The 20,253-nt window shown below is 41.7% G+C and overlaps 1 protein-coding gene across 4 annotated transcripts in view; it reads right to left on the reverse strand.

Annotated features, from left to right (window-relative positions):
* Positions 1-20,253, reverse strand: part of hhat (hedgehog acyltransferase) — a 347,651-nt gene that overhangs the window by 70,654 nt on the left and 256,744 nt on the right. The gene's annotated exons all lie outside the window — the stretch shown is intronic.

Genomic DNA, 20,253 nt, shown 5'->3' on the forward strand with positions numbered 1-20,253 from the left:
AGGCCTCAACTCCTCTTTTATGCCAGTTCCTCATAGCCCTCAACTCCATGATATTTCAAAAATCTATCTACCTCCTCTTTAAACATTAACTGAAGGCCATCAGGTCCTGGAGACTTGTCTGCCTTTAGTTCCATTAGTTTTTCAAGTACTTTGTCTCTTGTGATAGAGACTATTACAAGATCTTTCCTCCTTCTTCCAGATAAGCTCCTCGCTGATATCTTTGCGGCATTTATAATGTCCTCCACCATGAAGACCAATGCAAAAAATTGGTTTAAATTATCTACCATTTCCCTGTTCTCCATTATCAATTTCCCAGTTGCATCCTCCAAGTGTCCCACGTTCACTTTAGCCACTCTCTTTCTTTTTATCTACGCGTAGAAGCTCTTGCTGTTTGTTTTTATATTTCATGCCAATTTATTTCCACAATCAATTTTCTCCCTCTTTATTAGCTTTTTAGTTGTCCGCTGCTGGTTCCTAAAAAATTCCCAATCCTCTGGCCTACCACTAGTTTTCACCACTTTGTATGCTTTTGTTTTTGATTGGATACTCTCCTTGACCACCTTTGTTAACCACAAGTGGTTCATCCTTCTCATCAAGTCTTTGTTTTTGACTGGGCTAAATGTTTGCTGAGCATTATGAAATATCTGCTTAAATGTCTGCCACTGCTCATCCACTGACCTTCCCCTTAATCTATTCTCCCAGCCCACTTTAGACAACTCTTTCTTCGTGCCTCTGTAACTGTCCCTACTTAAGTTGAGGACACTGGTTTGAGACTCGAGTTGCTTGTCCTCAAACTGAATTTGAAATTCTACCATGTTGTAATTGCTACCCCATAGAGAATCCTTAACTACGATACCTCTTATTAATCCTACCTCATTACACACTACTAGATCTAAAATAGCTTGTTCCTGGGTAAGTTCTGCAACAAATTGCTCTAAGAAACAATCCCTGATGCATTCAACGAATTCACCTTCTATGTTACCCCTGCCAATCTGATTTGTCCAGTCAATATGTAGATTAAAATTACCCATGACAATTGTAGCGCCCTTCTTACACGCCTCAATTATTTTCCGATTTATATTTTGGCCTACAGGCAATTCTTTGGGAGCCTATAGGTGATTCCCACCTGTGACGTCTTCCGCTTACTATTACTTATTTCCACTCAAACTGATTCCACATCACAATCTATTGCACCTATATCATTACTCACCACTGCACTGATACTTTCCTTTATTAACAAAGCTACCCCACCTCCTTTTCCTTTTTGCCTATTTTTCTGGAATGTTGAATAACATTGAACACTGAGTTCCCAATCTTGGCTTGGATTAGAGAAGACAGATTTACAATAGAGGTAAAGCAAATGATGTGTCTCTATTTTTCCAGATATAAATCTCACCTAGTCACACAGCTAGGAATGGGGGAAACTAAATACTCATTCTCATGCTTGCACAGACATAGTGTCCAACATTAAATGTGATTCTGTGATTGGGCAACACTTGCTAAATAATCCTGATTGTGCTAAGAATTATACTGACAACCAAAATTTAGATTATCAATTGAGCTTGCAGTGTGGTTCACTTACGCATGCTAGAAGCTACACATAATTTCAGACAGGGCCCTGTCCTTTGCAGACAGAAGGAGCATGTCTGCGCATTGCACGTTTTTCAAAAGCTTGGGGGACAGCCATTCCCTGATTCATTTCCTATGGCAATGCCTTGACAAATCAGAGTCGCCCTGCCTGGTTTGAATTTGAGCAAAAACTTGGTGGTTAACTGTTCCCTTGTGCATTCTCCATGGCAACACCTCTACTAATCAGAGTCCACTTGATTGTCAACCAATCAGCACTCATTTTTAAGCAGGATAAATTATTGTTCCCTTTACTGTTGGTATTCTTGCAGACTGTCCTGATGAGTACAAGACAAAAAGCTTCAACAGCATGTCTGTTTTTTTCGGCAATGCTCATACAGTTAGTTGTCAGTTACAATATAATCTCACAAAAATAGCTAAATGCATTTAAAAGCCACCACTCAATCTCAGTATATACTGCAGGAAAATGGTTGGTTTGTGCACACAAAATCACTTCTTTCAGTTGGTTTTAGGGTAACTTTCTAAAGAGTTTATTGTACTGTGAAATCATTATAGTCATAAAGTCAACATGGTGTGGAATTTCTACTTTGTTGCCCCTGGAAAACATTCAGGTCCCCAGTGCAGTGAGGGGGAAATGACAGCAGTGGCCCATAACATCAGGTCTCTGCCTACTCAATGCTACCCTAGGATGTCTAAGCTTTCCTAAGGAAGGGGAGGAATTGGATCTAAACCTGCAGTGTAAGCCTTGCAAAGAAGTGCAGAAGGTTGTTCCCACTTTCTTCTCATTTTGCCTATGATCCTGCACCCCAAAAAAACTGGCAGCAGAGGAGCAGATAGGTCTGGTGTTTTGAGGGGAAGCATGATCATGGGATGGGAGGCTGCAGAAGGTATGATTGTGGGGGTGCGGACGTTTGTGGGAGGATAGAACGTAATAGGGGACATGGGGGTGAAGATGATCGTTGGAGGAAGTGAGATCATGCGGATACAATGTGGTTGCAGAGAGGACAGGTGATTGCAGGGAATAGGGGGAGATTGTGGGGGCTGGGATCATGGGTGTGATGAAGGTCAAACAGATTGTAGGGTTTATAGGATGGCTTCTTGGGTCGTGAGGGGCGGGTGTGGGGAGGCACTCCTGCTCCTCCTAGCTGAGTGCAGATTAGCCTTAGCAGTCACCTACGTACCCCCCAGAACCCTAATAAACACCCTAGACAATGAACATGGTCATCTTCACCTTGAAGGATGAACAAGACTGAACCACAATCAGTGTTGTAATGTCACTTGCCTTACTGTTATGAATAAAAGGTTTTATAAGATGATTATGTTTTAAACTGTCTCTTTAGTTGAAGGTAAAGTAGAGTATTGAAGAGAGTCATGTGATCTGCTATGAGTTTGGCCCAACAACAAACCTGTATGGCTTGATTACTATGGAGACTGGGGGCCCAGGTCATGTGCTATTGAAATGCACAAGCCTGATTTAACACCTGAAAACAAAGGCCAAAGTAGATGTTTTTGTTATTGCAGATCTTATGTTTGAGAGGCTTTGAACAGGAACAGAGAGAGAAAGAGAGAGAGAGACAGAACAGCAGTGGCAGTGGTCTGCAGACGGAAAAGATTGTTTTTACTGTTAACTACCAGACCAAATGTTGAGGAAAGCTTGTCCTTTGGTCGAAGAGAAGAAACCTGCAGAGGTCTAAGGACACTGGAAGATTTGTCCTAGTGAGGCCTGGAGAAAAAATCACCGGAGTGGGCCTTACTGCTGAAAGTCGGTTCAGGAGTTCTCAGAGGACTCTGTGAAATGAGGAAGCTCAGAGTGACTTTAGACTGTTTCCTAAAAAGACTGCAATTCTGTGGAAAGGGTGCTGTACAGTATTTATACAGCATGGGGTTATTAGTCATGTTAAGACATTAATAAGGGCTATCTTTTCTGCAGTTTAGAATATTAGTTGACTGCTAAGTAATGCTTAGTTGGGTTACTTTTAGTTTGTTACAGTAAAAGTCTTAAAACTTACAATTTTTTATGCAATTCTTTTAAGTTGGCCACTAGGAATTCAAACATAATTTTAAACACTGATATAAAAACAAAAAACTGTGGATGCTGGAAATCCAAAACAAAAACAGAATTACCTGGAAAAACTCAGCTAAACCAGCTTATATTTCACCCCTCTCCTATTTTTACTCAGTTCTGTGAAGGGTCATGAGGACTCGAAACGTCGACTTTGTTCTTCTCCGTTGATGCTGCCAGACCTGCTGAGTTTTTCCAGGTAATTCTGTTTTTGTTTATAATTTTAAACACTGTTGGTTCCTATGTAGATTGTAATAAATTTGGGCTCTTGAAGATGCAAATCTGGAGGTGGAAACGGATACACTGGAATTTACCAGACTTTAAACAGACAAGATTTCACTGTTACTTTTGCTGTATTCATTTAAAAGTTAAGATGGCTACTTCCATTGCTGAAGCATTTCTGAAAAGAGACGACCTATCTGTGAATGCCTTGCAACAAATAACAAATGTTAATTTGAAGGAAGTGGCAGAAAATTTTGAAATAGGTTTAAATGTAGGAAACGACTGAGGCATTGGCTCAATACCTGCACCTTGAGGAGGAAAAGCATAATTCAAATAACTCACAGGTTGGCTAGAATTCACTTGAAAATGAAACAAATAGATCTGGAGTCAGAAAGACAGAAACTTGAAGGAGAGAGAAATGAAAATCTTGAATTAGAAAGAGAGGCAAAAGAGAAAGAAAGAGAGATACAAAAACTTGAGCTTGAATTCCAAACAGCAAGAAAACCTTTTGTTTCAAAGAGAAAGGGAAACTAGAATGAAGCAAATTAGAAAGGAAAAATGAACTCAACAGAAAAAGGCAAACAGTGGGGAGCAGGAAAACTTGAGGATGATTCAGATTTACCTCCTCGTTTTGATTTGGCAAGGAATATTCACCTAGTTATAATGGCCAACAGCAAGTTAGACAGTTTTATTCCAAAGCATGTTCATGGTGAAAGTATTAGAAGTATACTCATTTCTGTCAGATATACAAGCTGGTGGTTGTGATACGGTGAAAACTGCTGCTCTCAGTGCAATAGAATTAGTGCCAGAAACCTACAGACAAAAGTTCAGGAATTTAAGGAAGAAACAGCATCAGACTTTTGAGGAAAGTCTGAAGAAAAAAACGGATATGATATTTTATAGATGGTTTTGGACTATGAAGATTGAGCGAGACTTTTGAAACACTTAGAGAAGTAATGCTATTGGAAGAATGTAAAAATAGGATTCAGGTCCCACCTAGAAGACCATAATATTTCACAGATTAGAGCATCTGCAATAATGGGTGATGACTATGAATTGTTTTACAAACATGTGAGTAACAGCAGGCTGATGTTTGCAAACCCATAGATGAAATGCAGAGATAAGAGATCTGATGATGAACATAATACCGGTTATGACGAGGAAGATTGCAGAAACGAAAAGGCAGAGACTCCTCAGAATAATAAAAATGACAGTATGGAGGATAAATATGATTCAAAGGGATCAAGTGCTATTTTTGTCATAAGAGAGGACATTTGAAGGCAGAATGTTGGAAATTAAAAGTCAAGACTGTTGCATTTGTGCCGTCTCCATTGCGTGACTGCAGAAAATGTTGGACCAGTAGATGGTACCCATGACAAATCAGTAGCTTCAAATGCATATACTATCCGAAAAGACAAGAGCATAAAGGATTATAAGAATTTTGGGGCAAATCTCCATATTTTTGTCCGGTAAAGCAGGCAAACAAAATCATATTCTAAGAGATACAGGATCTGATGGTGGTGGCTGAAGAGAAACCCTCTCTAGAAAGTATGGTATTTAAGAATATGTTGATTCATGGTATTAATGGAGGTTGTTTAACTGCTCCATTGCATAAAGTTAATTTAAAATGTGGTTTAATTTCTGGTGCTGTAGTTGCGGGAATTGTGTTAAAGTTGGCTATTAATGGTATTGATTTTATACTTGGAAATGACCTTGCTCGAGATAAAGTGCTCTTGTCTCCAGTGATGTCAGACAAGTCCAGCGAAACTGCTGAAATTCAGTCTTAAAGCACTGCTTTCTTGCTGTTGTCTGTTTTGACACCTCTTACTTAGGGTCTGCCTGCAGGTTTAATTCAGACAGCTTTAATTTGTTTCCAGCTGCTATTAACTCTTTTGAGAATTTAAACACAGCATGGTGACAATTTGGACAAAAGGCTTTGTCTTTTAAAGACTTAGCATTCACCATTCAGGCCATCTCTTATCTGTCGAGACAAAATGCTTGAGAACAGGAGATATGGAAGAGAAGTGTCTGATATAAAAGCACCTTTTAAAACCACCAAGCATGGGTGTAATTGTTTCTGAAATTGGAATTGATAAAGAAGATTGATATGAGTTACTTTTTCAAAGATTCAAAGACCTGAAATTTAAGGGGATAAAAAATTCCCTGAAAAAAAAGACTAATGAAAAAGTACACACCATGTGGGTGGTTTCTGGATATCAGAGAAGAAAGTTTGATTTGAGGAGAAATAAATTGAACATTGATAAAGCCTGTGAGCCCAAGAACATTGTTTTTTCCAACTTGGGATAGTTTGAAATGACAAAACGATAGGCACAATATAACAGGTTATTTTTAAGTAATAAATGTCATCTAAGTGAAAGAACAAACACATTTTTTAATAACTACAATCATATTAGAATGTTTAATTTCTGTTTTAAGAATATTATGAGAATATTATATCGGATTTTAAAGTTTCTCCAGGGGTCAGGAATGAGGTAGAATTGCAATTAATGGATGCCCCACTTAGGATAAAACATAGAGATAGGAAAATCAAAGCACCAAATGGAGATTGGAATAACTCACCTTGGAATCTATCAATCCGAATTGGTGGACATCCAGGTGAAAGTAAAGTGTAGAGGATACTCGTAAATTGACAGTATTCCCTTGGAGAGCACCCTTGCTTATGAACCTTTTAAGAGAACTGAATTTGATAGTCTGGCTACTACCTGGGTCATTGGGGCCATGTAAGGGGAAATAAGCAAAGATCTTTAAACAGATACCCACTTGATCTTTTGAGAAGATCACCTGAAAGTCAAGAATGGCTTCTATTGGATGGAGCATGTATGACAATGGCCGGAATTTTTTGTCCCCATTGGCCTCAGGTGTCATGGCATGAAACCAGTTTGGGATTGCCCGCTCCACCCGTCAATGGTGGGCTCCATTTCCTGCCACCGGAGGTGGGGTACGTCATTTTAATACATCTGCATATAAATAAAATCCCTGCTCACTGGAATCAGCCCCCCCATGCTGGATCATCTGGGTACGTCGGCGTGCTCACAACATTTGAAAGGCATGCACCTGACGAGCTAAACCTCCTGGGAACTCGGAGGTGAGTGCACGCTAACATTGCACGGTGCTTGCAAGCGTCGCCTGCTCAACTTCAAGGTTGAGGCACCGTGCATTCAGGCGAGGCCACAAGCAAGTTGCTTTTTCCTGGCTGACTGACAGTGCAGTGCCAGGCAAGGGCTGCACTGCATTTGGGGCAAGTTGGGGGGGTGCGGTGCAAGGCAGCACGGTCTGATATGAGTTGTGGGGGGAAAGGCAGCTCAGTCTAATGGTAGTGCACAAGCACATGGGGGAGTGGGGAGGGGGAAGAGAACAGGCCACGCATCAGTGAAATCTTGAATGGGTGGCCCTGGGGTGTGCACCTGTTGTTCCTCCTCCCTATGGGTGGCCAAAGGCCCCTGGCTGACTACCTGAGAAGGGGAAGGGGAGAAGGGGAAGCTGGAGTGAGATCAAGCTGCCATGCACCCCTCTCGCATTGACACTGTTGGAGGCCAACTATGGCATTAGCAATGGAGTTCAACCTGTGCAGCAGTGCAGGACCGATGTTCCTGGATCAAGGTCTCAATGGCAGCCACCGTCCGACCAGTAAAGACCTCAGTGCATTGGCATGCCAGCGCAATGATCTCAGACTGAAGGTGGACAGACTCCTCCATCGTGTCTGGCACTCTGAATGCAGCGGACATCCCTTCCTGATGTTCCCGAGCTTGCCTTTGCAGCTTCAGCAACTGAGGTATGACCGAGTCCGGAGGCTCATCATCTGACTCGGACTCAGCATATTTCTGGTCTGCAGCAGTCCTCTGAATGCTGGACACCTGGGAAGTCCCTGCCACCAACTGCTGCAGATCAGACAGTGCAATGTGCTCACCAGATTGTGACTCCAAGGCTACTCTAAAGCTAGGTTCCACCGAGGTGTGTGTCTCTGCGCTGGTGGAGGATATGGGTGTGCACTGTGACAGGTCTTCAATGAAGGCGTCATCAGATTCTTCTTCTGGGCTTGAGTCGAGGACCTAGATTGTGGAATTCCTCAGCCACTTCCCAGATGTGCCTGCATAAACAAAGAGAGATAATTTGTGCATGGCAGAGGACTGCAGAACAGGGGAAGTGACTCACAGCATAGTTGTCTGATGGATGTTGCACTGCTAGATCCTCAGTTGGTTGAGCACCGCCAGCCTCACCGTCAGCACAGGAACAGTCCAGATCATCGCTGGCCAGCTGGGTGACTCAATTTCAAAGTCTGTGAGGACCCTGAGGTCCAGTATTCCTCCACCAGCCTGCGACCTCTCCCTTTTGTTTTGTGCCAGTTTGTCATGCATGAATACAGATGGAGAGAGTGTAAGCAGGGCGCCTGCCAAGCCAAATAACAATAATGCCTGGCATATGTGTGGATGATGAGGGGTGCCATGGACAGGATGAGGACATGATCTGTAGGGCAAATGAAGGTGTGTGTGAAAGAGTGAATAGTGATGTCCCTGAACTGGCAGCGAATGAGATCACTGTAGATGTGTGATGGGTTTGTGAGTGTGAGAGTTGCGAGTGAAGAGAAGAGTGACTTACCTGGAGGAGATCATTCATTCCCTTTCAGCACTGTGTAGCTGTCCTCTTTTGCAGGGTGTTGGCACATTCACTGCTGCCACCACCTCCCATGCTGGATTGGTGACCTTGATTGCTGATTTTCACCCAGAGCTGGGGTAGGGGACATTGTGGCTGGCTTCCACTGCGTTCAATAGGTGATTGAGGAAGTCATTGCTAAATCTGGGGGCAGCATGTTTCCTCTCTTTGTCAGCCATCAGTTCGCAGCAGCTTCCAATCCCTTGAAGAGTGCTAGCTCTGTGCACTTTAAATATGGCACCTGGTTTACTGAAGGCCTGAGGCCTGAGGAGACAGCTGAGGGGGGGGGGTGGGGGGGGCGGGCGGCGGGCGCAAGTCAAAGTCCGCCCCGCCAGCGACCCGGGATGTTTCCCAGGAATGTATAATTAATGAGGCAGGAATGGGACAACATGGCGGGAAAACCTGCTACTGCAGCCAGCGGGTAAAACGTCCTTTTACCCACCCGCTACCGCACTTAGTGTAAGTGAGGGACGATTCTGCCCAAGGTATTAGAAAACCTGTGTGAGTGTGCAGCTGTGATTTGTTATTTGTGGAGTAACTAACATAACAAAATGCACTAAGATAAAAGCAAAAAACTGCGGATGCTGGAAATCCAAAACAAAAACAAAAATACCTGGAAAAAGTCAGCAGATCTGGCAGCATCTGCGGAGAGGAACACAGTTAACGTTAATGACCCTTCAACAGAACTAAGTAAAAATAGAAGAGAGGTGAAATATATGCTGGTTTATGGGGTTGTGGGACAAGTAGAGCTGGATAAAGAGCCAGTGAAAGGTGGAGATAACCAAAAGATGTCACAGACAAAAGGACAAAGAGGTGTTGAAGGTGGTGATATTATCTAAGGAATGTGCTAATTAAGGGTAGAAAGCAGGACAAGCAAGGTACAGATAGCCCTAGTGGGGGTGGGATGGAGTGAAGGAATTGAAAAAGGCTAAAAGGTAGAGATAAAACAATGGATGGAAATACATTTAAAAATAATGGAAATAGGTGGGAAAAGAAAAATCTATATAAATTATTGGAAAAAAAGGGGGGGGGGATCAGAAAGGGGGTGGGGATGGAGGAGAGAGTTCATGATCTAAAGTTGTTGAATTCAGTATTCAGTCCAGAAGGCTGTAAAGTGCCTGGTCAGAAGATGAGGTGCTGTTCCTCCGGTTTGCGTTGAGCTTCACTGGAACAATGCAGCAGGCCAAGGACGGACATGTGAGCACGAGAGCAGGGTGGAATGTTGAAATGGCAAGCGACAGGGAGGTGTGGGTAATGCGAAGGCGTTCTGCATTGCAGTCACCCAGTCTGCGTTTGGTCTCTCCAATGTAGAGGAAACTGCATTGAGAGCAACGAATGCAGTAGACTAAATTGAGGAAAGTGCAAGTGAAATGCTGCTTCACTTGGACAGTGAGGAGAGGGGAAGTAAAGGGACAGGTGTTGCACCTTCTGCGGTTGCATGGAACGGTGCCATAGGAGGAGGTTGAGGTGTAGGGGGTGATGGAGGAGTGGATCAGGGTGTCCCGGAGGGAACGATCCCTGCGGAATGCTGCCAGGGGGGTGAAGGGAAGATGTGTTTGGTGGTGGCATCATGCTGCAGTTGGCGGAAATGGCGGAGAATGATCCTTTGAATGCGGAGGCTGATGGGGTGATGCAAGGACAAGGGGGACCCTATCATGTTTTTGGGAGGGAGAGGAAGGTGTGAGGGCGGATGCGCGGGAGATGGGCCGGACACGGTTGAGGGCCCTGTCAACCATAATTTATATAGATTTTTCTGTTCCCACCTATTTCCATTATTTTTAAATGTATTTCCATCCATTGTTTTATCTCTACCTTTTAGCCTTTTTCGATTCCTTAACCCCACCCCATCCCCACTAGGGCTATCTGTATCTTGCTTGTCCTGCTTTCTACCCTTAATTAGCACATTCCTTAGATAATATCACCACCTTCTTTGTCCTTTTGTATGTGACATCTTTTGGTTATCTCCACCTATCACTGGCTCTTTATCCAGCTCTACTTGTCCCACACCCCCATAAACCAGCTTATATTTCACCTCTCTTCTATTTTTACTTAGTTCTGCTGAAGGGTCATTTGGACTCGAAACGTTAACTGTGTTCCTCTCTGCAGATGCTGCCAGACCTGCTGAGTTTTTCCAGGTATTTTTGTTTTTGTTTTATAACAAAATGCATGCTGAAGCAGTACTGAAGAATGCGTCCCAGACATGCTCAGTTACTGAACAAACAGCACAGCACGAAATGGTTAATCTTACTGGTGGATTGAGAAAACATTTTTAAATAAACAAGGCATTGACACATACTCCATAGAGAAAATGACTTCAAAACAATCAGGATAGAATTAAACACACTAATAATGATCAGAAGGGAATAAAATTAATGTAAAATGACGCAAAATTTGGTTGGGACAATTAAGGGCTAGGAAGAAATAATACTTAGTAAGAACTATCCACCATCAAGATGGATAGGGATTAAGGGAGATCTGGAGAATCTTTGATTCCATGATAGTAATTGTAGTTTTCTATATTTTTGGGGATAGTGTATTATGATTTTCTTTCCTAATATCATAATCTGTTGCCTGAATTGAACCACTTAGAACCAACAGTACTACTGCAAAAATATGAGATATCATTGAGTGAGGAGATCTCTAGGTGAAGGGTGTCAATCTATACAACTGTTAGAAATAGCTAAAAATCTATAGTAGACTAGAAATGGCTGAGTACTATGCTTGAAGAGTACCGTTTAAGCACATTGCTACCATAGTGCTTGTGAAAAATGCACTTAAATCCAAATTGTTCAAACATGCTATTGAATTTGGTCATAACATTCCACCCCTTCTCAGAACAAACATTACTATTGCCAAGATATAACAATATTAAGAACAATACTAATTGACAAAAAAACCTCTTTTAAATGAATCCAGAGCAATGATTGACCATACTGGCCATTACGTTTTGCAATGAAATGACCTGGACTGAGGAAGCAACTTTTGTGCAGTTTTTTCTAAAATAAGTTTCACCAAGCCAAGAGACAAAAATAAGTCTATTGAGGAAAACAACAGAGATTATAACAGACCAGCCAGAGACACAAGGGTTTTAGTACGAAGCCTTGAATTGAAGTAAAGTGAAGCAGAGTGAGCCAGCAAAATGTAAACATCTGTTCCTGGAAAAGTGACAATAAGGGGCTTCACATAATGGAAAATTACTGGAGAAAGTAAAAGAAAGATGGACAATGTTTTGGGCAGATACAAATTATGGTTTAAACAAAGGCCATGGAATATAATTGGGTATTGTGCTTTTAAAGGAAGCTTCATAGGACACTATGTCATTATAGTAAACTAACTCTGAGAAAGGGTATAAAAGATTGAAAACATCAGAGACTTGCATTGCAATTGAAGGAAGAAGACCCCATTAATTGTCAAAAGGAGATCCAGAGAGAATGGCAGAGCCCAACTGATTATCGGGAGAAGAATCTACAACCACAGGGTCCGATCTATTGTGATACAATCTGGTGATTGTATAACCACAGTTAACAGTATATTTAAGCTAGATGCTGGTGTAATGTTTACTTTCTGGAATTATTAAATTATTTTCTTTCAACATGGTAAATCTGTAATTATTTTCTGTAACCATTTCAAATCTGTGCCCGTGTTAAATCTGTAGTTGTGGGTGCAAACTAACCCAGTTACACATGACAACCATTTGAGTAAGTAAATCTGTTCTCTTGTAATTCGTGGGCCAGAAGAACAATAAGTAGGAAGTTTCTAAAGATAGAAACTCTTACAGGTACAGAAAGAGAAATAGACAGGTAAATAAAAATTGATTTAAGAGAGAGAGAGAGAGAGAAAACAGAGTTGGGAAGGAAAGTCAAATTAAATTATTTTGTATTTGACTTTTTAAAAATCTCCTGAAGGCATGTAGCTCCATACTTACATTAGTTATTTTTCATGCAATTCAGGTTGATTGCCAATAATTTACAACTATCATGCTGTTAAAATCTTGTAATGACAAGATTTAACTTTTGGTGACGAGATTAGTTTGTATCTACTGTGCAAACACAATTTCACAACATTCAATGCAATTCAAGGATGAGACAAACAACAAAAGCTATTTTTGTGAAGCTAATGGTGCAACTCAGACAGCAACATTTTAATATTGGCATTTAACCATACATCTGGAATTTACTGTACCATTTGCGCAGAAATAACAGTGAGCGCCATTTGCCTTGCTGTTATTTTGACAATAAAAGCCTGCTAAAAATGATCAGAGATCCAGATAAAGAGGCCAGCACAGATTTCAAAAGGGAATATCTTGCTTGATAAACCTCATAAAATTCTTTGAAAAGGAACTAGCATGTTAAATGGACAAGTGCTATGGATGCAGTGATTTTAAGGAAGCCTTTGGCGTAGCACCTCATGGGAGATTAATAGAGAAGATTAAGAAGTATGGATTTAGAACAAAGGGAGCAGGTTGAAATAAAAATAATTTAGAAGAGAGAAAATTGAGTAGGAGTAAAGGTTTGGATGTGGGTAGTGCTGTCCCACAAGGTTCAGTTCTGGAACTACTTCTGTTTACTGTGCATATCAATGATTTGGATAAAGCCTTGGACACAATGGCGTCAAAATTTGTGGATAATACCAAAATAGGAGATATGTTTAATTGTTTAGAAAATCAAAGGAACTGCAGAGATATTGATAAGATGGGACAACTGCCTTCTGCAAGAAAACACAAACATGAAGACCAACAATTTATTTTGTTAGCATAATGCAGATTATGGGGAAATATGATAGAAATATTCCAAATTATGAAAGGACAGACAGAGAAGATGGAAGCACACTGTTTCCAGTTGTTGAATGGTCTAATGGATTTAAGACTGAGGATAGTGTATACTTCTTAACGCAGTTTTATGATGCTATTGAGGCAGAATATCCAATATCCAACACTAAATTAGATGGATGACTAAAAATGTGGTGACGAGATATCGGAATGGGGAAGTGAATGAGAAAGAACTATTTATTTAGATAGAGAGTAAATACTATCATGGACTGGTTGGAGCAATAGGCGTGTTTCAGTGTTGTAATTTTTATGTTCCTCATCCATAAACGATTAAACTACAAGTGATTTTATGAAAAAATGAAAATTCAATAATTAACAGACTTTATTTTCTTACTTTTCACGTGTTAAGATCTCTCTGCAACATACACCATCCCTAGCAAGAGTGCAGACCAAAGACCTGCATGTAAATCTCACTAATTCTGCTTTATAGCAGCCAACAGAAGGCAAAAGTGAGAAATTACAAGACAGAAACAGAGCATAACCATATCCGCACAAGAAAATGTCCCAGTTTGACTAAGCGTCTAATTTTCAATTCAGAATTCTATAGCACCTCCTCACAACAGTCAGAGTGGGATATGGATCTCAGCATATGTGGATTCACAGGTGTGAAACTGTCCTTCTAAACCTGCTGGGCTACTATCTGTGCTCCCTCAGAACATGGTCTCATAGAAGAAGTGGAATTATGGTAGCAACTTTGAAAAGCTGCAGTTGTTACCATAGTAACAACATTTCAGTGCTATGCAAGATGACAGTGGAATGGAAGACTGTCAGAATCTTTATAGAATCGGTCTTTGAAGAGTTGCAAAAGGCTGATCTTTACTTAGAACCTTCTGCAGGAATACTTAAAACCCACAAAAGCATCCTCTGATCTACTCACATTCTGACACTATCTTCAATATAATAGATTTTATATAAAGCAAAAATTTTGACTAACAGAGCAGAAATTACTGACATTGATGTTGCTCTAAAATAGGAAACTGCAGCAGAGGTCCATCTGCGCTGGCAGATGTGGTCCCATGAGAACTTAGAGAGGATGAGTGTCAGTACCAGGACTTTCACACAGTACAATTTGTTGGCTTCAAATGCAGGAATTACAATTAGCTCTCAACTGTGTTACTAAGTAGACACCAGAAAATTCCACCTAATAATGTGATGAAACATTGATGTGGTTCTTTCAGAAATACTGCTGGCAGTTATAGCCTTAAAGGAATGGCTGATCCTCTGAACTGAAGAAAGCATGTGAAGTGAACCAGAGTTTGAGATACAGTTGGGTGGATAATGCAAACTAACACAGGAAAACTATCAGAGTATTAGCTCAGACACTGAGTAATTCTTTCATATTCCAGATGACATTTGCTATGAAAGATCTTATGTGATTACCAAGTGCTTTTGTGCCATGCAAGAATTCTGCAGCTTATAAGTAAAAAAGGCCACTCGGCAAGGAATTCCTAATTAATCACTAAGGTCTATCATCAAAATTTAAATCAATTTCCAGTAAAGAATGTGAGCCTATAAAAAATAAAACAATTGGCAACCTTCCAGTGGTTAATCACTGTAAAATGGAGGTTGCAGAGCAAATCATTTAAACTAAAGCAGTGAAATGCTTTTATGATTTTGGAATTTATTTAGTACCTGCAGGACAGTTGCACACTAATTTAAACCACACTCAACCAATGGACTTTCATAGTTAAAAATTTCCACTTCAGATGGACGTAGAAGAAATGCATATTTATATTCTTGTAATTGTACTTCATCATGCAGAAAGGTTTCTCTAATGGCTTAGCTGATTACAGCAATGGGTAGCTGAACCATACAAATGAGATATGTCTCACAGTTAATCTTCTTTTCTTTCTGTGTTGTTAACTGATCTCAGCCAGGGTGCCAGGAATAGTGCCATAATAGGTATTTGCCTCTTCGGTTAGTGAAGGGAAAAACATCTAAGGTTCATCCACCTCCACTGCTAAAAATAATAATGAAGAGAGGGCTTCTATGAAGGGTTGGTTAGTTCCTTTATCCCTGGCTTTAATCCTTTTGGCAGCCTTAGCAAGCTGGCACAGTAATAAAAGACATTTCTGGATTTTTTCATGATTTCATGCTATTTAAATGTACACCAGAAGCAACAATGACATTATCAGTGTGTTAACATAGGACCATGATTTGTTCTGGGATTGAATTTAACAGCATCAGCCATTAGTCACACTTGCCCATGCAAGTTTAGATTTTTTAAGTGTTTGCAGTTGCTGGAAGTGCGAGATGATAATGTCACAGTAAGGAAACAGTACAAGTAACTGGGTATCTCCTTAACCAATAAGGTTGAAAGGCTATGAAATTAACAATGCAAGGATTGGGAAAGAAGTGTAAACTAGAATGGGTGAATTCAATGCTAAATCAGGTACAGACAGAGAAATAACAAAGGGTAAAGATTGGATTAAGAAAGAAAAAACTGAGACAAAGCAAAAGTAAAAAAAGTTTAAATTTTACATTTAAAAAAAATCTCCAACAAAAATTAAGACCTAAAAGAATGAAACTCCACACTTGTAATTGTTAATTTTCAGAAGTTGACTGGCAATAATTGAAACTTATAAAGTTAATAAAAGGGTACTTTTACTGAAATGGACAGGGTTTAACTTTCTGTGGCTACCATGGAAATAAAGCAAATTGATGCCATTCAAAGAATTTCAGTTGTGACCCCTTCATGTCAGTTGCGTAATGTATTACCTACGACAAATAAACATGGGAAAAGGATTTGGTTTGTCAATTCCTCCCCACTCGGAGTTGGTGCAGCATCGTGCGCAATGAGTCACCCCTATCCCTCCACATCCCGTCTCAATCACACAAACTCCAGAACTAGCAAATAATCAAAAGAAAAAGTACATATTGCATAGAAATGTCAACATGGAAGCGGGGTAATCATCCAACCAGTCCATGGTGGTGTTCATTCTGTGCATGACAAGTATTATTATCTGCTTTCTCTGATGTTATGTGCTTTTAACCCTATTTTCTTCAACAACTATCAAACCTAAAGCTGGCATAATCTCTACCTCAATCACTAATCCCTCAGCCTCACAATGCTACAACAACACTGTATAACAGCACTGTGGATGTACCTATACCACATGGACTGCAGCAGTTCAAGGAGGCAGCTCACCACCACCTTCTCAATGGCAATTAGGGATGGGCAATAAATGCTGGCCCAGCCAGCAAAGCCCACTTTCTATAAATGAATTAAAAAACAAACAACAATTTATATGCTTAGAACAATTTTGTTCCCAGGGGAATATAAATACCTAGCACCTTTAACATAATAAAACATCCCAAGGCTATGATAGACATATAAACTGCTCATATTAATATTGAAAATTGCTCGATAAAACTGTCCTCCAGATATTTTTGAAATTCCACTCCTTTTCTCCATTGACTTCCTCCCATCCAAACAATGAATAATTAAAATTTCTGAGAAGAATAATTTTGTTAATCCTACTCATTTTTGTCCTCCGCATACAGATTTCCTGTTCCATTTCCCTCCCACAACTATGGAGCCATTTGTACAAACCTTTTAATGTAATAAACATTTTATTTCTTTTTTTGACAATTCCTGTCAGAACTTCTTTTTTGTATACCTCAGTCCTCTCAAGAGCATGCATTCTCCCCTTCATCCATGTCCATTCTTCCTAATTCCTTATTTATTTTGTTTCTCCAAAAATTATTACAACCCAATGGGCTAGATTTTCATTCTGCAAACGCACCAGGTTCGGGAGCAGGCATGCCAGTAACTTTGTATCACCGGCCAGTGTGCCTGTCTTCCGGCAAAATCAGCTTACTAACTCATGTTTGTGTGCCACAGAGTGCCACAGCAGCCGCAGTAATCTGTTCTTCAAAAGGTTACTAGGATTGTTGAGGTGGTGCCCTAGGGGTGTGGCAGTGGCTCTATTGAGCATGAACTTGCTGTCTTCTCTGAATGACAGCATTCAACCTCCCATCACTGCCATTTCACCATGCGATGCTCTTGATGTTGCCTGCTGGCCAGCTAGCCCAGACCGCTGATGATGATGAGATGGTGCGGGGTCTGAAGCCTGGCCTTCTAGCTGCTCAAGGTGATCTGCAATTTCCCTGACTGAAAGTCAGCAGGTTTCCATCAGCCATGCTGCAGCCACTAGCATACGCTGTACAGGAGCACTAGAACAAGCAAAGGAATACGGAAGGCAGTCACTAAGGGAATGCATAACAGTAATTAATTGGTATTTGAATGCAATATGGCATGATTTTATTTAAAAATTTGGTTTGGAAAGTTTATTTTGTGTTGACTTTTATTTTTGCGTTGGGGGCAAATGGACACTGTGATGGTTAGGACCTAGTAAAATAAATTTTTCAAAGCCAAGGAGATTGTTCAGCTGTAATTATCACTTATTCTGCCAGTAAAAAGGCAATTACTGCTAAATGCACAAGTCACAGCTTTTTCATAGAAACAAAGAAACTAGGAGCAGGAGTAGGCCATTTGGCCTTTTGATCCTGCTCCACCATTCAATATGATCATGGCTGATCTTCTATCTCAAAGCCATATTCCTGCTTTCTCTCCATACCTTTTGATGCCCCTAATATCCAAAAATTTATCAATTTCTTTCTCAAATATGCTCAATGACCCAGCCTCCACAGCCTTTTGTGGTAGAGAATTCCACAGGTTGACCACTCTCTGAGTGAAGAAATATTTCCTCATCTCAGTCCTAATTGGCCTGCCCCGTATCCTGAGACTGTGGCCCCTGGTTCTAGACTCCCCAACCAAGGTAAATATCCTCCCTGCATCCAGTCTGTCTAGCCCTGTTAGAATTTTATATGTTTCGATCAGATCCCCTCTCATTCTTCTAAACTTTCAGCCACCTTTAGTGTGGAACTAGTGATCAAGTACCCTCAGTTAATGGCATGATGGTTATTTTAATGCTGAGTCATTTGGCGAGGATTGCAGTGGTGCACCCTTGGCAGGAGCAGGGTATCTCTGATGCAAGTTCTGGATTTCCACATTTATCTGTGCGTATGCGAATGCCAGAAGTTGATGCCAGATTTACCCTGTAATAATACCAAGTACTGTTAACTTGCTATTTTTATTACAGCAATATCCAGGCCGTTGTTTTACTAAAAGACATCTGTTAATTTCAGTCCCTAACTTACCCCAATTAATTGCAGTTTGTGTTACCGGGATGAATACAGACAAAGGAGGTCATTTAATACAAAAGGTCCAAACACCTTTTGCCTTCATTGCCCCACATTCCATTGCCCTTGGTGGGCAAGCGGGCCCCACTGGCTTGGCGGCGGGCAGGCAGCCAAACTCCGCCACCGAAACGGGGCCTGCTGCCATTTTACTTGGGCGAGCCAATTAAGGCCCGCCCAGCAGCCTGCCCAACAGGATGCGCTATGCGCTTCCTGTGCGGGGGTGGGGAGGGAATCCCCAACTGTCAAAGCGCGCTCTTTCGCACATGCACACAAAAGAGTGCACTGCTCCCGGAGGCAAAATCCTGACTCAGGGAGTTTACTGACAGGTAAGAAAAGTCAAAAAATAGAGAAATATTAAAATTATTAACATGTCCCCCTCATGTGACAATGTCACATGAGATGGGACATGTTAATAAGAAACACATAAAGTTATTAAATTTTTAAAAAACAGACATGAAACTTCATCCCGCCAGTGGATGAAGTTTCATGAATAACCTGGACCCCACTGGGGCTCCTGCCCTACCCGCTAGCCTTAAGCTTGGATGGGCAGGGTCTTTAACAACCTGTCAATGGCCTTCATTGGCCATTGACAGATCGGCTGGCGGACAGCTGATTTTGCTGTCCGCCCGTCTTCCTGAAGATTTAAATGGACCGGGATGCCGTCGGGGGTTCCTCCCGGCGTCATCCTGCGTCATTTTCCCCTTGGTGAGCGGGCCCCGCCCCCAAATCGCTGAGGGGAAAATTCTGCAGCATGTATTGCACATTCTTTGTGTGAAGAACTGTTTGATATTAATCTTAAACGTGGCCTTTACCAATCTAAACCCATGGCCAAAATCATCCACATCGCACGTCATGGCGAGCAGGGGGCACACCAATATGGCTAGAGGGCCAAAAATTGGTTTCACGCCAGCGTGAAAGCACAGTGGGGTAATCCGATGGTGTGCACCATGGTGGAAAGCGAATCCCGCTGGAGGCCGGTGTGAACCTGATCTGCATCCCGGTGATGGAATGCAAAGTAAGGCCAGACCAGAATCATCGCCCCATGTCAGATTTATTGTTATGCCAGTGGGAAAACACGCTTGGACAAGTGTGATGTGCAGAAGTGGGGCCTTGTTCACATTGCGGACATCCAAGGAGAAGAAGATGCTGGAGTTCTACAGCTGCCGGCCCTGAAGGAACACATACATTGCATGCTGGTGGATTCTCCTGGACATGGCTCTGCCACAAAGCAGGGAGGTCTCCATTGATGTCTTGGGTCTGCTTCAGAACATCAGGGTCTTGACCATGGCCTGCTAAGAATGATCAGCAAGGTGGTGGGGGATGAAGATCTAGATGTGACAGGGAGAAGAAGGTGTACTGGAGAGTGAGTTTGGGAAGGTGGGGATGAAGGTGCCGGTATAGGGGGAAGCTGGGGAACAAAAGTGTCGGTGGGGCCGGTGGTGAGGTTGGGAAGGTGGAGGAGGGAGTAAGGGGTGGGGGATGTCCAGGTGATCGTGCAAGGGAGGGGTCTGTGGACTCAATGGCTGCCTCCTGGGGAGCGAACTAAGGGTGGGTGTGGTCGGAAGGAATGGTGAGTATGAGAGGGGGCAGTGAGCCAGAAGGGTGGGAGGGTGAGGGTGTGTCGGTAGCAGTGAGCCAGAAGGGTGGGAGGGTGAGGGTGTGTCGGTATCAGTAGAAG

Source organism: Carcharodon carcharias, chromosome 2, assembly GCF_017639515.1.
Source record: "Carcharodon carcharias isolate sCarCar2 chromosome 2, sCarCar2.pri, whole genome shotgun sequence".
Classification (NCBI taxonomy): Eukaryota; Metazoa; Chordata; class Chondrichthyes; order Lamniformes; family Lamnidae; genus Carcharodon; species Carcharodon carcharias.